The following is a 15,129-nucleotide window of genomic DNA, read 5'->3' on the forward strand; positions in this document are numbered from 1 at the left end:
ACACAGTGCCTGCAGTTTTCACTGGGTAGGTGACTTAGGGAGGTGTGTGTGAGGACAAAGAGTGACTGCTTGTAGACTCCTAATTTGGAGGTAGAGTTTGAGAAGTGAGAGCAAAGGTGGAAAAAAAGCCAGCACATAGGTAATCAGGAAAGTTAAGCCCTATTTAGTGTGCCCTCCTGCACAATCCTCACATTTGTGGATGCCCCAAAGCAACTCGTCATTCAGCCTAATGTCTGTGCATCTGGTTCTCGAGAAAAAGCTTCTGCTAATGCTTACTGTAAACCGAGGGGATGGCTGCAGGGATGTTTCTGAAGAACAAAAACTTTTGCAGGTTATTTCCAATAGCATGCCAGGGTAGTTAACAACTTTAAATAACCTTATTCATTTATCCAGCAGGCAGTTATTGAGCACCTACAATATGCCTGATACTGTACTTGGTGCTGAGATACAGAGAAGAAATAGTTTTTGTCCTGAAAAAGCATACAGTCTGACAGGGAAGTGCGCGACTACAGCCGTGTATGGATCGTATTGTCACATTGACTCAGGCCCCACCATTATCATTTTCATTATCCTATCCTATCATATCATTATCACAATACACAAAAATACACAATACTGCATTACGTGGTAGTCTAGGAAACAGGTCTTCTAAGCAAACTAAAAGAGAAAAGATGAATGCACTGATCATTCCCCTAACTAAAAGTACAAATGACTTAAGAAGCCATAAAAGCATCCACCAACACGTTATAGTAATAAAAACAGAATCCCACTTTAATGAGCAGATAAGGTATCAAAACATTCACCTAAGAAGGGCAAGCCTCTGACTGCACTGTTGCCATATGAGTTGAGGGGAATGGGACCTACACAAAGGAAAAGTGAACAGAAAGAATGAAGGTAAATGGTAATACAATAGGGACCATGTCCTAAGCCAAGAAAGGGCTAAATGAGTAGCCACAGCGATGAGACAGTGACTTCAGTGAATCAGAGTACTGCAAACTTGCTATAACAAATAACCCTCAGTATTTCAGTGGCTTAATAAAATTCAGGACTATTCATAACTCGCGTAATAACTGAAGTTGGTTTGTCTTCATTGGCGCCTATCTCCTCTCCTTGCTAGAATTCAAGGATCCATGCTCCCTTCTGTCTTATGAGTCTAGCTAATCTTCAGTATGTGGCTTCGAAGGTCTCAAGAACATGAAGGATAATGTGTGGGAGGTTTTCGGGGCTCTGCTGGAAGTGGGGCAAGTGACTTCTGCCCACATTCTACTGCTAGACCTCCACACTTGACCACACCTCACTGCAAGAGAGTCTAGGAAATACAGTCTAGTTTTGTGCCCAGGAAGAAGAGGAAATGACTTTGATAATCAGCTAGACTAGGTTGCCATGCTGAGCTAGAGGAAGAGGTCATCCACTAAGGGTCAGTTCTATATGGTCAGTGACCCTCTGGCTCCCTTACCTCCGTGTCTCTGATGCCTGGTTGAGGATATCCACTGTCATTTCCTCCATGCCATGCTTTCCGCTAGCCTTGCTTTCTCCCACATCCCCATTTTATCTTATTGAGGTGCTTATTACTATCTGATTACATCCTTCCTTATTAATGTACTTACTTCCTGGCATTCTTCCTACCTAGATATAAGTTCCACAAGGACAAGGATCGTGTCTCTAAGGTCCACCACTGTATCCCAGGGCCTAACACAGTGCCTGGCACGTGGGAGGTCTTTAATCACTCACTGCTCTGAATGAATGAACCAACTGGGCCATGGGGGTCTTGAATAGCTTCATGGAGGAGATACGACTTGGGCTGGATATCGAATAGAATTTATCTGAGAGGAGAGAGATCAGGGAACGAAAGGAGACTGATTAAAAGGAGACAGAAGAGGCCCCAAGATGTATAGATTGAGCCATTTGTACAGTTGAGCCACATCCATTCAACCCACATAGCTGAGCTCCTGTAACACACAGGTCAGTGTGCTAGACCGGTGCTTAGTTAGAGGATGCGAAAAATACACAATAAAGCCCATCTCTATCTTCAAACAGGTTGTGCTAAGCTCTGCTTTGGGGGCAACTAAGATACTTCTGGTCATATAGCAGGTCCCTCATCCTGGCCACCAGGGCGTTCCACTGAATGACTTCAGTCTCCCTTTCTGGGGTGACCATAGTTTTCCCACGTGGATGTCTGCTCCTGTGCGGAGTAGCAATGTGAGTTAGAAAGTAGGATAGTGAGGCAGGAAGTAGTGCGGGGCTGTGGAATCAGATGTACTCACTGCCAAGTCCTAGGTCTTGGGACTTTATAAACTTTGGGCCCTTGGGCATGTTCCGTAATCTCTCTGCACTTATTCAGTAAATTGCAGATAATCAAATGTGCTTCCTGGGTTTATTGGGGGAACCAAATGAGATTACCTCTACCAAGAGCCTAAGCAAGTGCCCAGTTCACACACATGCTCCCTGAGTGGTGGTGTCTCCCTCCTTGATGGCCCCTAACCTGCCCTCCGCTGCTTCACACAGCTCCTGGCCTGGCTGCAGAGAGCTGCTCCTGGGACTCACACCACACTGACTCTTTCCAGCCTTCATATTGGCTTGCCTCATAGGAACTGCCAGTATTCACATCCTTTTTCCCTCAAAATGGAAATTGTACGTGGTTCTCTTCCAGTGTTTTCTAACCTCGCTGCTAACCCTATCCATCAGCCCTCCTCTCACTTCGTGCCTCTCCCCTCTACCCCTCTTGCACCACAGAGCGTATCTGTTGAACCTGTACCGCACTCAGTGCCTCTCTACGATACACACCTGATCCCACGTGGGATCATCATCGAATCTGTCTAATGTGGCTATGAGGTTAGAAATTCCCAAGGGCACCAATGATTTCTTTTTCTCCTTAAAGTACATCTGCACAATACCTTGAACTTAGTAAGAGGTGACACTTTCTGTTTCCCAGCCCCAAGTGTGATTAGACAGGGACTCCAGTACACTTGGAGGGAGTTGAAATCTGCTGGTGAGCCTCTGAACCATGCCAGCCAGCACTGGGGCCCAAGGCCCTTGTCCTCTAATGTGAGCCCTCTAGAATCAGTTGCCTGCTTTAACTTTTTTCTCTCTTCTCTCACTTCTGACTGCTTCCTTAGCAAATCAACCTGAGGAAGAGAAACAAGACAAATTCCTTGAACCCGAGAGGGAGAAATAAGGGTCATTTATCTATTTTGAAAGATTACTGACGTTTTCGGATCCTCATTTGCCTATTTAAGAGATATAAAGTTGGACCATATGAAATTGATAATATCCAACTGTTAGTTTAATATGGTTCAGGCTAGTCTTGGTATTTGGACTTATTCACAGTTGTTCATAGGTGAAGTGGTCTGATCCCTGTGTGTGGTCTGCTTACCCAAATGGTTGGTAGAGAGATCCCTGGAGTGGCTATGCATAGCTTCTGATGGGCCTGTGGCCTTCAGTAGGTTCTGCCATTGCTTATGGAGTTTCTGTCATAGGCTCCGGATTCAAAAATGGCTAGTTAATTTCCCTTTTCCCTGCAGGTGCCAACATATGTGTTTGATCTCTGGGATAGATGCCAAGACCTCCAGGCTTGAGTTTTCAAGTCTTCTGGAGATCAAAGGCTCTCCTCAACACCACATGGGTTTCTCTGTGCTGTTACTCAACAAAGCCAATCCAGTTCCTCCAAGGGCCAATGGCAAAGTCCCCAAGAGAGAAGGGGGGGGAGGGAAAGAAGGAACTCCCAGATTTCTAAATATTGCACCCCATGGGGCAGATGAGTATAAGAACAAGAAGGCATGTATGTTTTTCTCAAGCTACAAATTAAAAATACAGAAACTTACAGACTCACTTACTTATGAACTAGATCCATCCAAATGGGCTGGCCAGGAGTCTCTCAGTTTCTTTTTATGTACCCAGAAGAATATACAGGACCTTAACAATCATTGTTATTCAATACCTTCAATCATTTCATGTGACTTTTAAACAAAGGACTCCATTTCCAGTAGAAAATATCCTAAAGATAAAAACAAATCTAAAACTGAATTGAGTTGTCTTATTGTAGTCATTTTGAGACTATTCAAATAAGAAATTGTGCCACTATCATTAAGAATCAAGATTTTCAGCATAAGAGAAAAGAGATCAATTATAAAATCAAGACACTTAAATTAAAACCTGTAATCTTAGATTTGAATTGGAAATAGCAGTTTGAACTCGTGATTTAGCTTCATCTTCTGAAGCTTATATATTCTCTAGCTCAACAGAAGAATCCTAGAGTCAGTGATAACCCAGCAACAATAAATATCCCTGGCATGTAGAACGTGGTCTCTTAAAGCTGTTCACTTTGAGGGGAGCCAGACCTTTTTGGAGAAAGGCTGATTCCAGGTCCAGGGCAAAAAACGTACAAGATGAACCTCAAATACTTTATTATACCCGAAACTCTGTTAGAGGAGGAAATAGACCTGAGAGGTCCAACTCAATGCCACACAGCAGGTAGGACCCTAGGAATAGCCAGGGAATAGCCAAGGCAGCCTCCTCCAGACAGGCCTCCAAGCCACAGCCCTCTCAGCTAATGCTCCTACTAGAATCCAAAGCTGTCTGGCCAGGATTCCTCACTGCCACACTTGAGGGATTTTGACAACAAATCCATTCTGAGCTATTTCGGCATTGGGGGACTTTTAAAATTAGCTAGCAGCACAATCAAGACATCCCACATTTGAAATGCACATGTTTGTGTGCTGTGAGGATTACATTCCTAAATCCCCCAAGACTATTGCTACCCTGGCCATATTCCCTCACCCTTATCACTTCCATGCACAGAAGCCTGATTTATAGCTCCCAGGAACTGCATTTGTTGTCTGAGGGCCTCCTCAGGCCAGGGAGACTGCTTTTCTAGAAATCCCAGAGAAATATTGTTCTGGTGCCTAGGCAGCCCTCAACCAATGATTGACAGGAAGTGGTAGATAAACACCCCAACTCCCTCACCTCTAAAGTGTGTGTTACACGCTGACTCCCAAAGGATCCAGCCCCCAGTTACCCATAGAGTCACCGTTTGTTGGCTTTCTTCCCTTCATTTTCTCACTTCCCCTAATACCTCCTATTGGCAGCTTCCTGGAATTACCTCCTAAATAAATGTGGACCTGAACTTTTGTCTTAGTGCCTGTCCTGGCGAAACCCAAACTCTTCATTCTCTGAGTCTGTCTTCCATGGGCAAATAGAGAGGGAAGGAGCCACCACCCCTGGAGAGCAGGCCTCCCTTAGTGTCACGGCAGACTCAGCTAGACTAAGGTTAACTGAGTCACAAAAGAACACATCTTTTCTGACCAGATTCAATAGATCATGCATTAAGTGTTCCCCACTCATACAGCTCATGCCTCGTCTTTTATAGAGAGCACAGAACTCATTATAAATGTCTAGGCTTTTGGAGTGGAAGGGTCCTTGGAAAATAATTCCTTTTGGCTTGCAGGCTCATGTAGTTATAGCTTCCTTGTTGGCCCAATAAAGGCCATTACTTCTCCTCTACCTATAAAGATACTAATTAGCAAATAATAACTCTAAGTAAGTGCAGTGGAGGTGGTATGTGGGGCCTTTTGCAAGTATTTTTAAATTTGCCACTGTCACTGATGATCTCTGAGTAAATTTTAAGAGCCAATCTCTACCTAGGAGAAGAGATTTATTAGCATATATAATTGGGTGTCACGTGCTAAATACTTTATTGCTTCACCATTTAAATAAGCCAAGGGCATCTGTCCAGGAAGACAAGGGCCTCCATGTATGCACCGTATTGAAAACAGAAACCTTTCTTATATCCAGTGGCTGTGTGCAATGTCTCCTGAAACAGAAAAGTGACCTGCACATGCTTTTTTTGACCCGCCTCTCCCATTCCAGCTCCACTTTCTTCCCTGGAATGTCAGAGGTGCCAGCGGTCATGACGTCACATCTGTAGTTTGAGCAGAAGTGAAGGGACTTTAAAACCCCATACTCATCTTTGTGGACAGAGTGCCTTCTTTCCCCTCCATTTTCCTGCTTGAATTTCAAGGAAAGCAGAGTGCCTGCCAAAGGATGATAGTCACGGTCTTCCCGGCAACCAACATCACCTGGTTCTTTGCAAATAGTGACAATAGATTTGTGACTTTCACCCTTTTCTAAATCTTGGAAGTATGTCGTAACAGTGTTTTCTTTTCTCCACTGAAACCTGTTTGCAAACTTGTAAAACTGTCCTTGTCTCTTTAAGGGGTGCAAGGCTCGTGAAGCAAGTGTTGAGCCAAGTTCCTATCCCCCCCCATCCCCCGCCTGTGATTTAAGCTCAGGCTCCCATGCCTTGAAAACTGGAACAAATATGTCACTTCTTGATGACGGGCTGGTCATTTTCAGTCCAGGTTGCTGGAAGGGGAGCACTTTACCACTAAGAACATGATGTCCTTTCTGGCAAACCTAATCTTGGAGTCGACCTAATTATTAAATTGGGCTATTCAGATAGTTTTTGCAGAGCAAAACAGTTGGCTATCACTGATTTACATTGTTCCCGCTGACACCTACCTCGTTGCCTTCGTCTCTCCTTCCTTGAACGAGTGCTGCTCCATACGTGGTCTCCTGACAGGCAGCGCCAGCCTCCCCAGGGAACTTGCTCTTTGCTCACTTGGCTGAGGTGCTTCTGGAATCCTAAAATAAGAATGGCTGATTTCTTGGCGAACAGATGAGAAGTGTTTGGGGTTTTTGTTTTGTTTTGGAAGTACAACCTGACAGGTGGCAAATAAGGACTAGGAAGAAAGGCGAAGGAAGGGAGGAGGGGTCGCCCAGGGAAGTGTGAGGGTCAGGAGACCTGAGCGGCGGGGTTGCCAAAAATCAGGTCTGGGATCTTGGGTCAAATTTCCGAATACTGATTTCCTCATCAGTACATGAGAGGGGTGGGCTAAACAGTAGCTTTCGGTGTGCTGACTGCTACCCAGAGCCAGAAACACATTTCTACCAGCAGGCACACACATGTGACAGAAACAACAGCTTCACAAAACAATATTTACTACATGCAGTGCGTTTTGGTATTTTCTGTTCTACTATATTCTGTTTCTTTGTCTTAAAAACCGCTAGTCTTGACCTGCTGAATGGATTTCACAATCCACTAATGGGTCATGCCCTCTGGTCTGAAAAAACACAGAACTCTGTAATTCCCGAGGTCCCTCCCAGCAGTATTCAATGACTCTGTTAGGTGCCTGAAGGAATTTTCTTAAAACAATAGCTGAGCTGCGACAGATGGCTGTGTGCTTACATTCTGGAGGAAGTGCATGGTGTAGAGCATGGCAGCAGAGTGACCTAAAGATAAACACATAAATTATACATAGCTTCCGAGAAAGTGCAGTGCTGGAGCTCCGAGAGCCACTTGGACAATTAGCATCTCCAAGTCAATACACTAAATGCTGCCCCAGTCAGTAAACCAGTATGACACTGGAGACATGCAACCTGTCAGAGAGACCACAGGCTCCGTGACTGTGGGCAGCCTTCTTTCTTTATATGTCTTTAAAAAAATTTTTTTTAACTTTTTATTGATATACAATGTATTATTTGCCCCAGGGGTACAGGTCTGTGAATCGTCAGGCTTACACATTTCACAGCACTCACCATAGCAGATGCCCTCCCCAGTGTCCATCCCCCAGAACCCTATCCCTCCCCCCATCCCCCAGCAACCCACAAAAGTTTGTTTTGTGAGGTTAAGAGTCTCTTATGGTTTGTCTCCCTCCTGATCCCATCTTGTTTCATTTTTTCCCCTCCCTACCCCCCATGCCCTGCCTCTCAAATTCCTCACATCAGAGAGATCATATGATAATTGTCCTTCTCTGATTGACTTATTTCACTTAGCGTAATACCCTCTTGTTCATCCACCTCGTTGCAAATAGCAAGATTTTGGTTTTTTGATGGCTTAGTATTCCATTGGAGATATATATACCACATCTGCTTTATCCATTCATCTGTTGATGGACATCTAGGTTCCTTCCATAGTTTGGATACTATGGACATTGCTGCTATAAACCTTCGGGTGCACGTGCCCCTTTGGATCCCTACATTTGTATCTTTAGGGTAAATACCCAGTAGTGCTATTGCTAGGTCATAGGGTAGCTCTATTTTCGACTTTTTGAGGAACCTCCTCCATACTGTTTTCCAGAGTGGTTACACCAGCTTGCATTCCCACCAACAGTGTAGGAGGGTTCCCCTTTCTCCACATCCTCACCAGCACCTGTCCTTTCCTGACTTGTTAATTTTAGCCATTCTGACTGGTGTGAGGTGATATCTCATTGTGCTTTGGATTTGTATTTCCCTGATGCCGAGTGATGTGGAGCACTTTTTCATGTGTCTGTTGGCCATTTGGACGTCTTCTTTGCCGAAATGTCTGTTCATGTCTTCTGCCCATTTCTTGACTGGATTATTTGTTCCTTGGGTGTTGAGTTTGATAAGTTCCTTATAGATTTTAGATACTAGCCCTTTATCTGATATGTCATTTGCGAATATCTTCTCCTATTCTGTCGGTTGTCTTTTGGTTTTGTTGACTGCTTCCTTTGCTGGGCAAAAGCTTCTGATCTTGATGAAGCCCCAGTAGTTCATTTTTGTGTGGGCAGCCTTCTTTCTAGCTTCCAGATTATAATGTCCCCCAAAGACTAATCTCTAATGGCCTCATCTTTGTACACATTTCACTCACCAAGAAGACAGGCAAATAAAGAAACAAGAAACTTCGAGAGCTCCAGACTTTCCTCTTTTGTACTGCGACCCCCAATCATGGCCTCTTGGTCTTCTTTTGTTCCCAGTCCAGGAAAGGGAATGATATGTAGTGAGCAGGGACATGGCCAGGATGTTATCATTTTATTGGACTCTCAGAGCCACTCCAGGAAGGCTCTAGGATTCCTACTTCACAGAGGAGGGCACAGAGGCCCAAAGAGTTCAGTCACTTGTTCTGATCCATTGCTCCTGTAATGAACTTCCATCTTGCCAGCCCGGAGCTCAGGGTCTTTCCCCGCAGAGTAGCCTGCCACTGCTTAAAGGCAGAGTCCGTCTGGGTGGATGATGCAGCCTCACTTATTCTGATGAGCGGTAGGAAACGGACGCATAAATGGAGCAGGACAGGACTCAGAGAGAAGAGAGTCCAAATCCTCATTTGTAAAGATAGGGAGGTGGATCCTGGGAAGGTTCTATGACTTGCACAAGGGTGCAGAACTGCAAGTAGAACCCATGCCTCTAGTGGTCTTTCCATGGGATGTCAGACATGAAGATGGCAATGACAGTAACAGCAATAATTAAACAGTACTCCTAGTATGATGCGTCAGTTTGTTTTAGAAGTTGGGGAAATATTTCTAGAGGGAAAAATCATTCTAGATCCTTTTAGTCTATAAATAAACACACAGACATGTTCTGTGCGTGCTGGAATGTTTCAGGACACTGGAACTTGTCAGAAAACCTAGATTTTTCTGATGCTGAGGGGATGCTTTGCCCACAGCAGTGAACAGGTCTGAATTATTGTGGTTCTACAGAAACGGCAGTCCAACAGGGACAGACTGGGAGCCTGGCGCCGGCGTCAGGCCATGCCGCAAGTGGCAGGAGTCTCAGTGCTCCTTACTCTGCTCCCTCCGCCACACTGCCAGATAGAATGGGCAAAGGGCTGGCTACCAAGGAAGGAAGGGCAGGCGGGAATGAATGGTTGCGTTTGGGGAAATCCCATCCTTCCTCCTTAACAGATCTGAGAGCTCAGGCGGTAGCAAGAGATACCCTGAGTCGATTTCTGTTCTGCTTACCAAGCTGATGACGGCTGAGCACTGGCTTCAGCATAGCAGGGACCTGGGGAGCAAACTGGCTCCGTATCTGTGACACAGACTCTTTCAGATGCTCATTAATATATTAATGTGCTAACACATTCCCTGCTGCTTTCTGTCCCAGAGCATCAGAATGGATGGTTTCTGGCAGGGAATCCTTGTGACAGGGGTGGGTGGGACAGGTGGAAGGGAAGGAAGGGAGGTTAGTGAGGTAGTCTGACCTGTAGGCACGCTAAGAACATTTAAAAATCCCAAAGACAATTCCGTTTCTGAATGGCTTTGCACATCTTTCTGCCATTTTCGCCACACGAAACATTCATACTTCGATTTCAGCTACCACGTTACCCCTCTTAGATTCTGGAAAGCCTGAGAGAAGGAAGGAGGAATAGCACATGGAGAGAGACAGTGGCAGGGGTGGGGATTTGAGGTACAGGGGCTTGGAAGCCAGGCTGAGAAGAAGCATCCTGCACTCCTCCCAGGGATAAGCAAGCTTTAAGGGAGTGAAAAGTTCATGCGGCCAGGCCAGAGAAGGCAGTGTTAAATAAGGACCAACCCTCGCAGGATGGGAGAAGCTTAGGGCAAGATTATGCCTCCCCCCTGATTTTTACCCCTTTGCAACAGTCCCTAAGCACGAGCCTCCTCCTGTCCTTAGAAATAGGCCCAGCCTTCCCAAGAGAATGGCAGCCACTAGCTTTCCTCAACTTCCAAATCAGTTCATTTCAGCTGTACCTGGTGACCAGATCTGTGCTTTCAATATATCACTATGAATCAAGGTCCTGACAATACCGTTATATCCGGAGTTTGACAGGGGAATGAACTAAGTTCATTCTATAAAGACTTTTCACTGCCCTGTGGACATTTCCTACAGTGGTATTCTCTTTCAGCAGTTTGGTTTTATGGTGTCTGTTCGTATGACAAATTTCCTGGGTACTTTCTGAAAGATGCACTCAGTTCTTGGTTACACCTAGTCCTGTGGCTGATGCAAACAGTAGCAGTTCTGAATCTTTTGATTTTGAGAAGCACTAGATACTTTTAATGTGGCAGACGGCCTACTCTATACCTGCCCCCAATCAGCCTTAATTTAGGCAAACATTTCAGTCCTGGTTTGGGAAAGAGCAACAGCTTGGAAGCCAGACAGAGAAGGTTTCTAGTGCCAGATCATCAACGGGCCAGGTATGTGAGACTTTGGAAATTTCTGTACTTCTAGGATACCTAGAAGTTTCCTTAGCTGTAAAATGGGAGCAGTACTTTCATCTTTGGGTAATGTGAAGATACGAAGAATGTAATACACCTGATGTACATACAGCTTGGCATGTAGCCGGAGCTCTCTACGAGAGCCTATAGTTGGACAGGAGAAATCATACATCCACAAAACCTTTTTTCTTCTGTGGAAAATAAAAATGAGACATATAGCCCTATTTCCCATTGTAACCCATGCCCGTATTTACCTCTCTACTGAGCAGTAACAAAGGGACGAGAGAACATGACCAGGCAAGGCAGGCAACTGGCTCTAGGGGAGTAGATAAAATAGTGGGAGGGGGCATTCATTTTCTGTGATTGTGTAACACCGTATTCCAACTATCTTGTGGATCTGAGGTCTCGACACAGGTTCACTGGGTCCTCTGCCCAGGGTCTCTGTGGGCTGCAATCAAAGTTTGGATTGGGGCTGAGCTCCTAGAGGCTGTCCGCCCATACCTGCCACATAGCCATCTCTCCAGTGTGGCAGTTTGTTTCTTCAAGGGCAACAGGAGAATGTCTCTGCTGCTTCTGGTCTTTTTTCTTTTTTTTTAATGCTTAGCTGATTAGGCCAGATTTGCTCAAGAAAATCATCTCCCTTTTGATGAACTGAAAAGTCAACTAAGTAGGGATCTTAAACTCCCCACTGCCATATAATGTAACAGAATTCACAAGTTTCACCTACACTCAAGGTGGTGGGGACTACACAGGGTACATACAAGAGAGGACAGGAATCTTGGGGGCTATTCTAGAATTCTGTCTAGCATGGGCCAGGAGGCTGGATGTATCCTAATAAGCAGAGGAGAAACCTTCTTGCTGCTTTCTGTATCATTTTTATGAGAACAAACATTTCTGTGAATACTAAGGCCACTAGCTTTCAAGGCTGAGCCATGGTGTAATTGTTAAACGGGAACGAAAAGGGGGCAGGGTGAACCTGAAGATGTGGGAGAGCTTTGCAATAAGTGGCAGTAGTGCAATGAGCTTATGAATGAGTGAATGAGTGTATTCAACTTTCATTGAACTGTTCCTCAGAGAAAGAAAGAAAATTTTTTTAAGAGGGAAAATGGGAGTTTTCCCTGGAAGAGCTCCATTAGTGCCTGTGTGTCTGCCTCCAGTGGTCACATAATACTAGTTAATGCTCTGTAACCAAAGGACAAAACTGAAAGCAAAGGGATTAAAGAGTCTTCCTTCCCTTCCTCGTCTAAGAGATAAACACAATTGTGGCAACTGATGAGTGAAATGTTCACCTGCTAATGCATGGCAGAAATTCATTATAGCTTCTCAGCAGATAAAGAAAAAGACTAGATGGGGAGAGGTGTGGATTCCTAGCCCTGAAGGCTGTCACTGAGAGCGCTGGTTCTTCCCAGCAACCGTGACTTGGCTGCCTGTGTTAGTCTTTGCATCTGTAAATCCACAGGCCTGAGCAGCAGGCAGAGTTCTGCAGCCCAGAAACTCAGCATTGGCTTGCGCTGTAGGAACAGTAAGAATGTTTTGGGCATCAGCAAAGCAGTGGTGCCAAAAAATGCTTTTTTTTTTTTCAAGTAACTTTATATTTAATGTTTAATAGTGAGGAAAGAGAATTTTACAGAACTTCTTTACATTTATGTTATGATTGCTAATTCATGGCTTCATTTGAGATTACCCACTGCAGAAAGGCAGAGATGGAGGAGTGGAGGCTATGGTCTTTTTACTGTTAGGGCCTTCAGAAGTCGAGGTGTTGGACTACCCTTGGGAATGGTGTAATAGCAGAACGGAGGACTCAGCCAGAGGGCTCTTCTCCCAACCTTCTGCTTCCAGGCACCATCACATATAAACACGTTTCGCACAGGACCAGAGAACATAGACTCCAGGAGGGCAGAGTGTCCTGTGTTTTGTTCTGTGCTATATTCCACACCCAGCACTGTGCCTAGGACATAAGAGCTATTTGGAAAATACTCCAGGTGTGGATAGAGATTTCTGTTGTCAGCAGTCTCTTCTGGCCCACTAGGTTGCCCATCTCCCTTTATTCACATAAGATCCCAAGGCATCAGCAGATAACATGTTGTGTTTCTCACATACACCTCATGATAAGAAATAATCTGAGGGCACTTTTCAAATATACAGATGACTAGGTCTCTGTAGGAAGCCTGTAGAGGCCTAGTAAGCTGGAGCCCAGTAATCTGTCTTTGACAAGCCCTTCTGATCAGTCTTTTCTTCAGAAGAACACTGAGATAAATAGCACGAGAACAGCAATTCCCTTTACTCAGATTAAGGAGCCACGGCCACTTGACCTGTTTGCTGAGGAGCTATCAAAGCCTTCTGGTCCATTCCCATTCACCTGGGCTCAGCCCTGAATCCTAGCTGCCACCCTCCTGAAGGCATGGGCCTGGGAGAAGAGGTGTTCAGGAGCCCCTCTACTCCCAGACTGCCCCCTAAACATCTTGGCCTCTTCTTTTCCCTGGCAAGCTCTCTGTTCAGGACCTTCTCCCAGCTGTCACCAGCCCATGAATTCTCACCAACCTCTGCTAAGTTTGATAATGACCTTTGCCCTGTTAGATGGCAGCTGACCTTTGCCACCAGGCAGGGGCTGACTTTTTAGTCAGTTTTGGTCACTGAACCAGAGCGATCCTCCGAGGGCGGCTAAATAAAGCCTCGGTCTTCGCATGCCCCACTACTTAACCCAGGAGAGAAGGGAGGCTCTGATCTAGATACGGCCTGACCTTTCCACCCCAAGCCCTCCCATGATCCTCCTAGGTATTCTTGTCCCCCCGAACTCAGTGACCCCTGACTGGTTCACCAAGCACTTACGGTTTCCAAGGAAAGGGTTGAGGTTATAGAGTAACTCAATAAAGAAAAGTTGCTGGGGCGCCTGGGTGGCTCAGTGGGTTAAGCCGCTGCCTTCGGCTCAGGTCATGATCTCAGGGTCCTGGGATCGAGTCCCGCGTCGGGCTCTCTGCTCAGCAGGGAGCCTGCTTCCCTATCTCTCTCTCTCTGCCTGCCTCTCCATTTACTTGTAATTTCTCTCTATCAAATTAATAAATAAAATCTTTAAAAAAAAAAGAAAAAGAAAAGTTGCTGTCTTTATGCTTGGCCCCATAGAACTCTGCCCTAAAAATACTCTCCCCTGGGTTACCTGGGAAGATAATTCTGGGGTCTCTAACCCTTGGGCCTGAATTCTTCTTAGAGACTGAACACCAAGGAAGAAAAAAATCTAGGTCAAAGAGAGTAATATGCTCTGTAGCTGGAGGTGAGAGAATGTGATGAGTGTTCATGATCATGGGTGTCCAGAATAGCTACCTATCGCTATTTAAGCAATTTACATTTTTTTAAAAATTAAAAAGTGTTTAATAGCCAGTGTGGCTGGTTCTCATACAAATGGCTACCACATTGGATGGCATAGCTAATAGAGCGTTTCATTGTCACAGAAATTTCTGTTGCACGGCACTGTTTGGCGGGCACAGCATTGTTCCTTTGACCCTGTCCATGTGATGTTTCTTTAGCATCTTTGGAAATATGTCTGTTTCTATTGATGGTTCTTGTGATTATGATGCATTATTCTAGAAAAAAAAAAAGACTACTGAAGACTGCATTAGAAAACAAAACCAAGGGGCGCTTAGGTGGTTTAGTCAGTTAAAGTGGCCAACTCTTGATTTTGGCTCAGGTCATGATCTCAGAGTTGTGGGTTAAGCCCTGTGTCGGGCTCTGCACTGAGTGTGGAACCTGCTTGAGATACTCTTTTCCTCTCTGCCCCTCTGCCTCCCTTCCACTAGGGCACAGGCTGTCTCTCAAAAAAATAAAATTAAAAAAAGAAAAAGAAAAAACCAAAACTAATTCCCATAAATGCAGTACTGGGTGGTGGTGGGGATTAATTATCAAAATGTTGTATTTTCCCCAGTTTTATTCTATTTCCTTTCTACAAAAGTGCCCTACCTCCTTTTTCCATTTGTCTTTCTGCTTTATCTGTGGAGTATCTTGTTCTGTGTAAGTCTTCCCAGACAAAGTGAAATGGTAAACCAGACTTCAAAAACAAAAGGATCGAAGGAGAACCAAAAAAAAAAAAAAAAAGTCTGGGGCACAGGAATAAACAGTTGGGCAGAACATGCCCAAATCGTACACTGGGGCGAAGAGGGGAAGGAGAAGAGGG

At 45.0% G+C, this 15,129-nt stretch overlaps 1 protein-coding gene across 5 annotated transcripts in view; it reads left to right on the top strand.

Annotated features, from left to right (window-relative positions):
* The window catches only part of NHS (NHS actin remodeling regulator), a 335,151-nt gene that overhangs the window by 263,388 nt on the left and 56,634 nt on the right, over window positions 1–15,129 (top strand). The window lies entirely within an intron of this gene.

Source organism: Mustela erminea, chromosome X (genome assembly GCF_009829155.1).
Source record: "Mustela erminea isolate mMusErm1 chromosome X, mMusErm1.Pri, whole genome shotgun sequence".
Classification (NCBI taxonomy): Eukaryota; Metazoa; Chordata; class Mammalia; order Carnivora; family Mustelidae; genus Mustela; species Mustela erminea.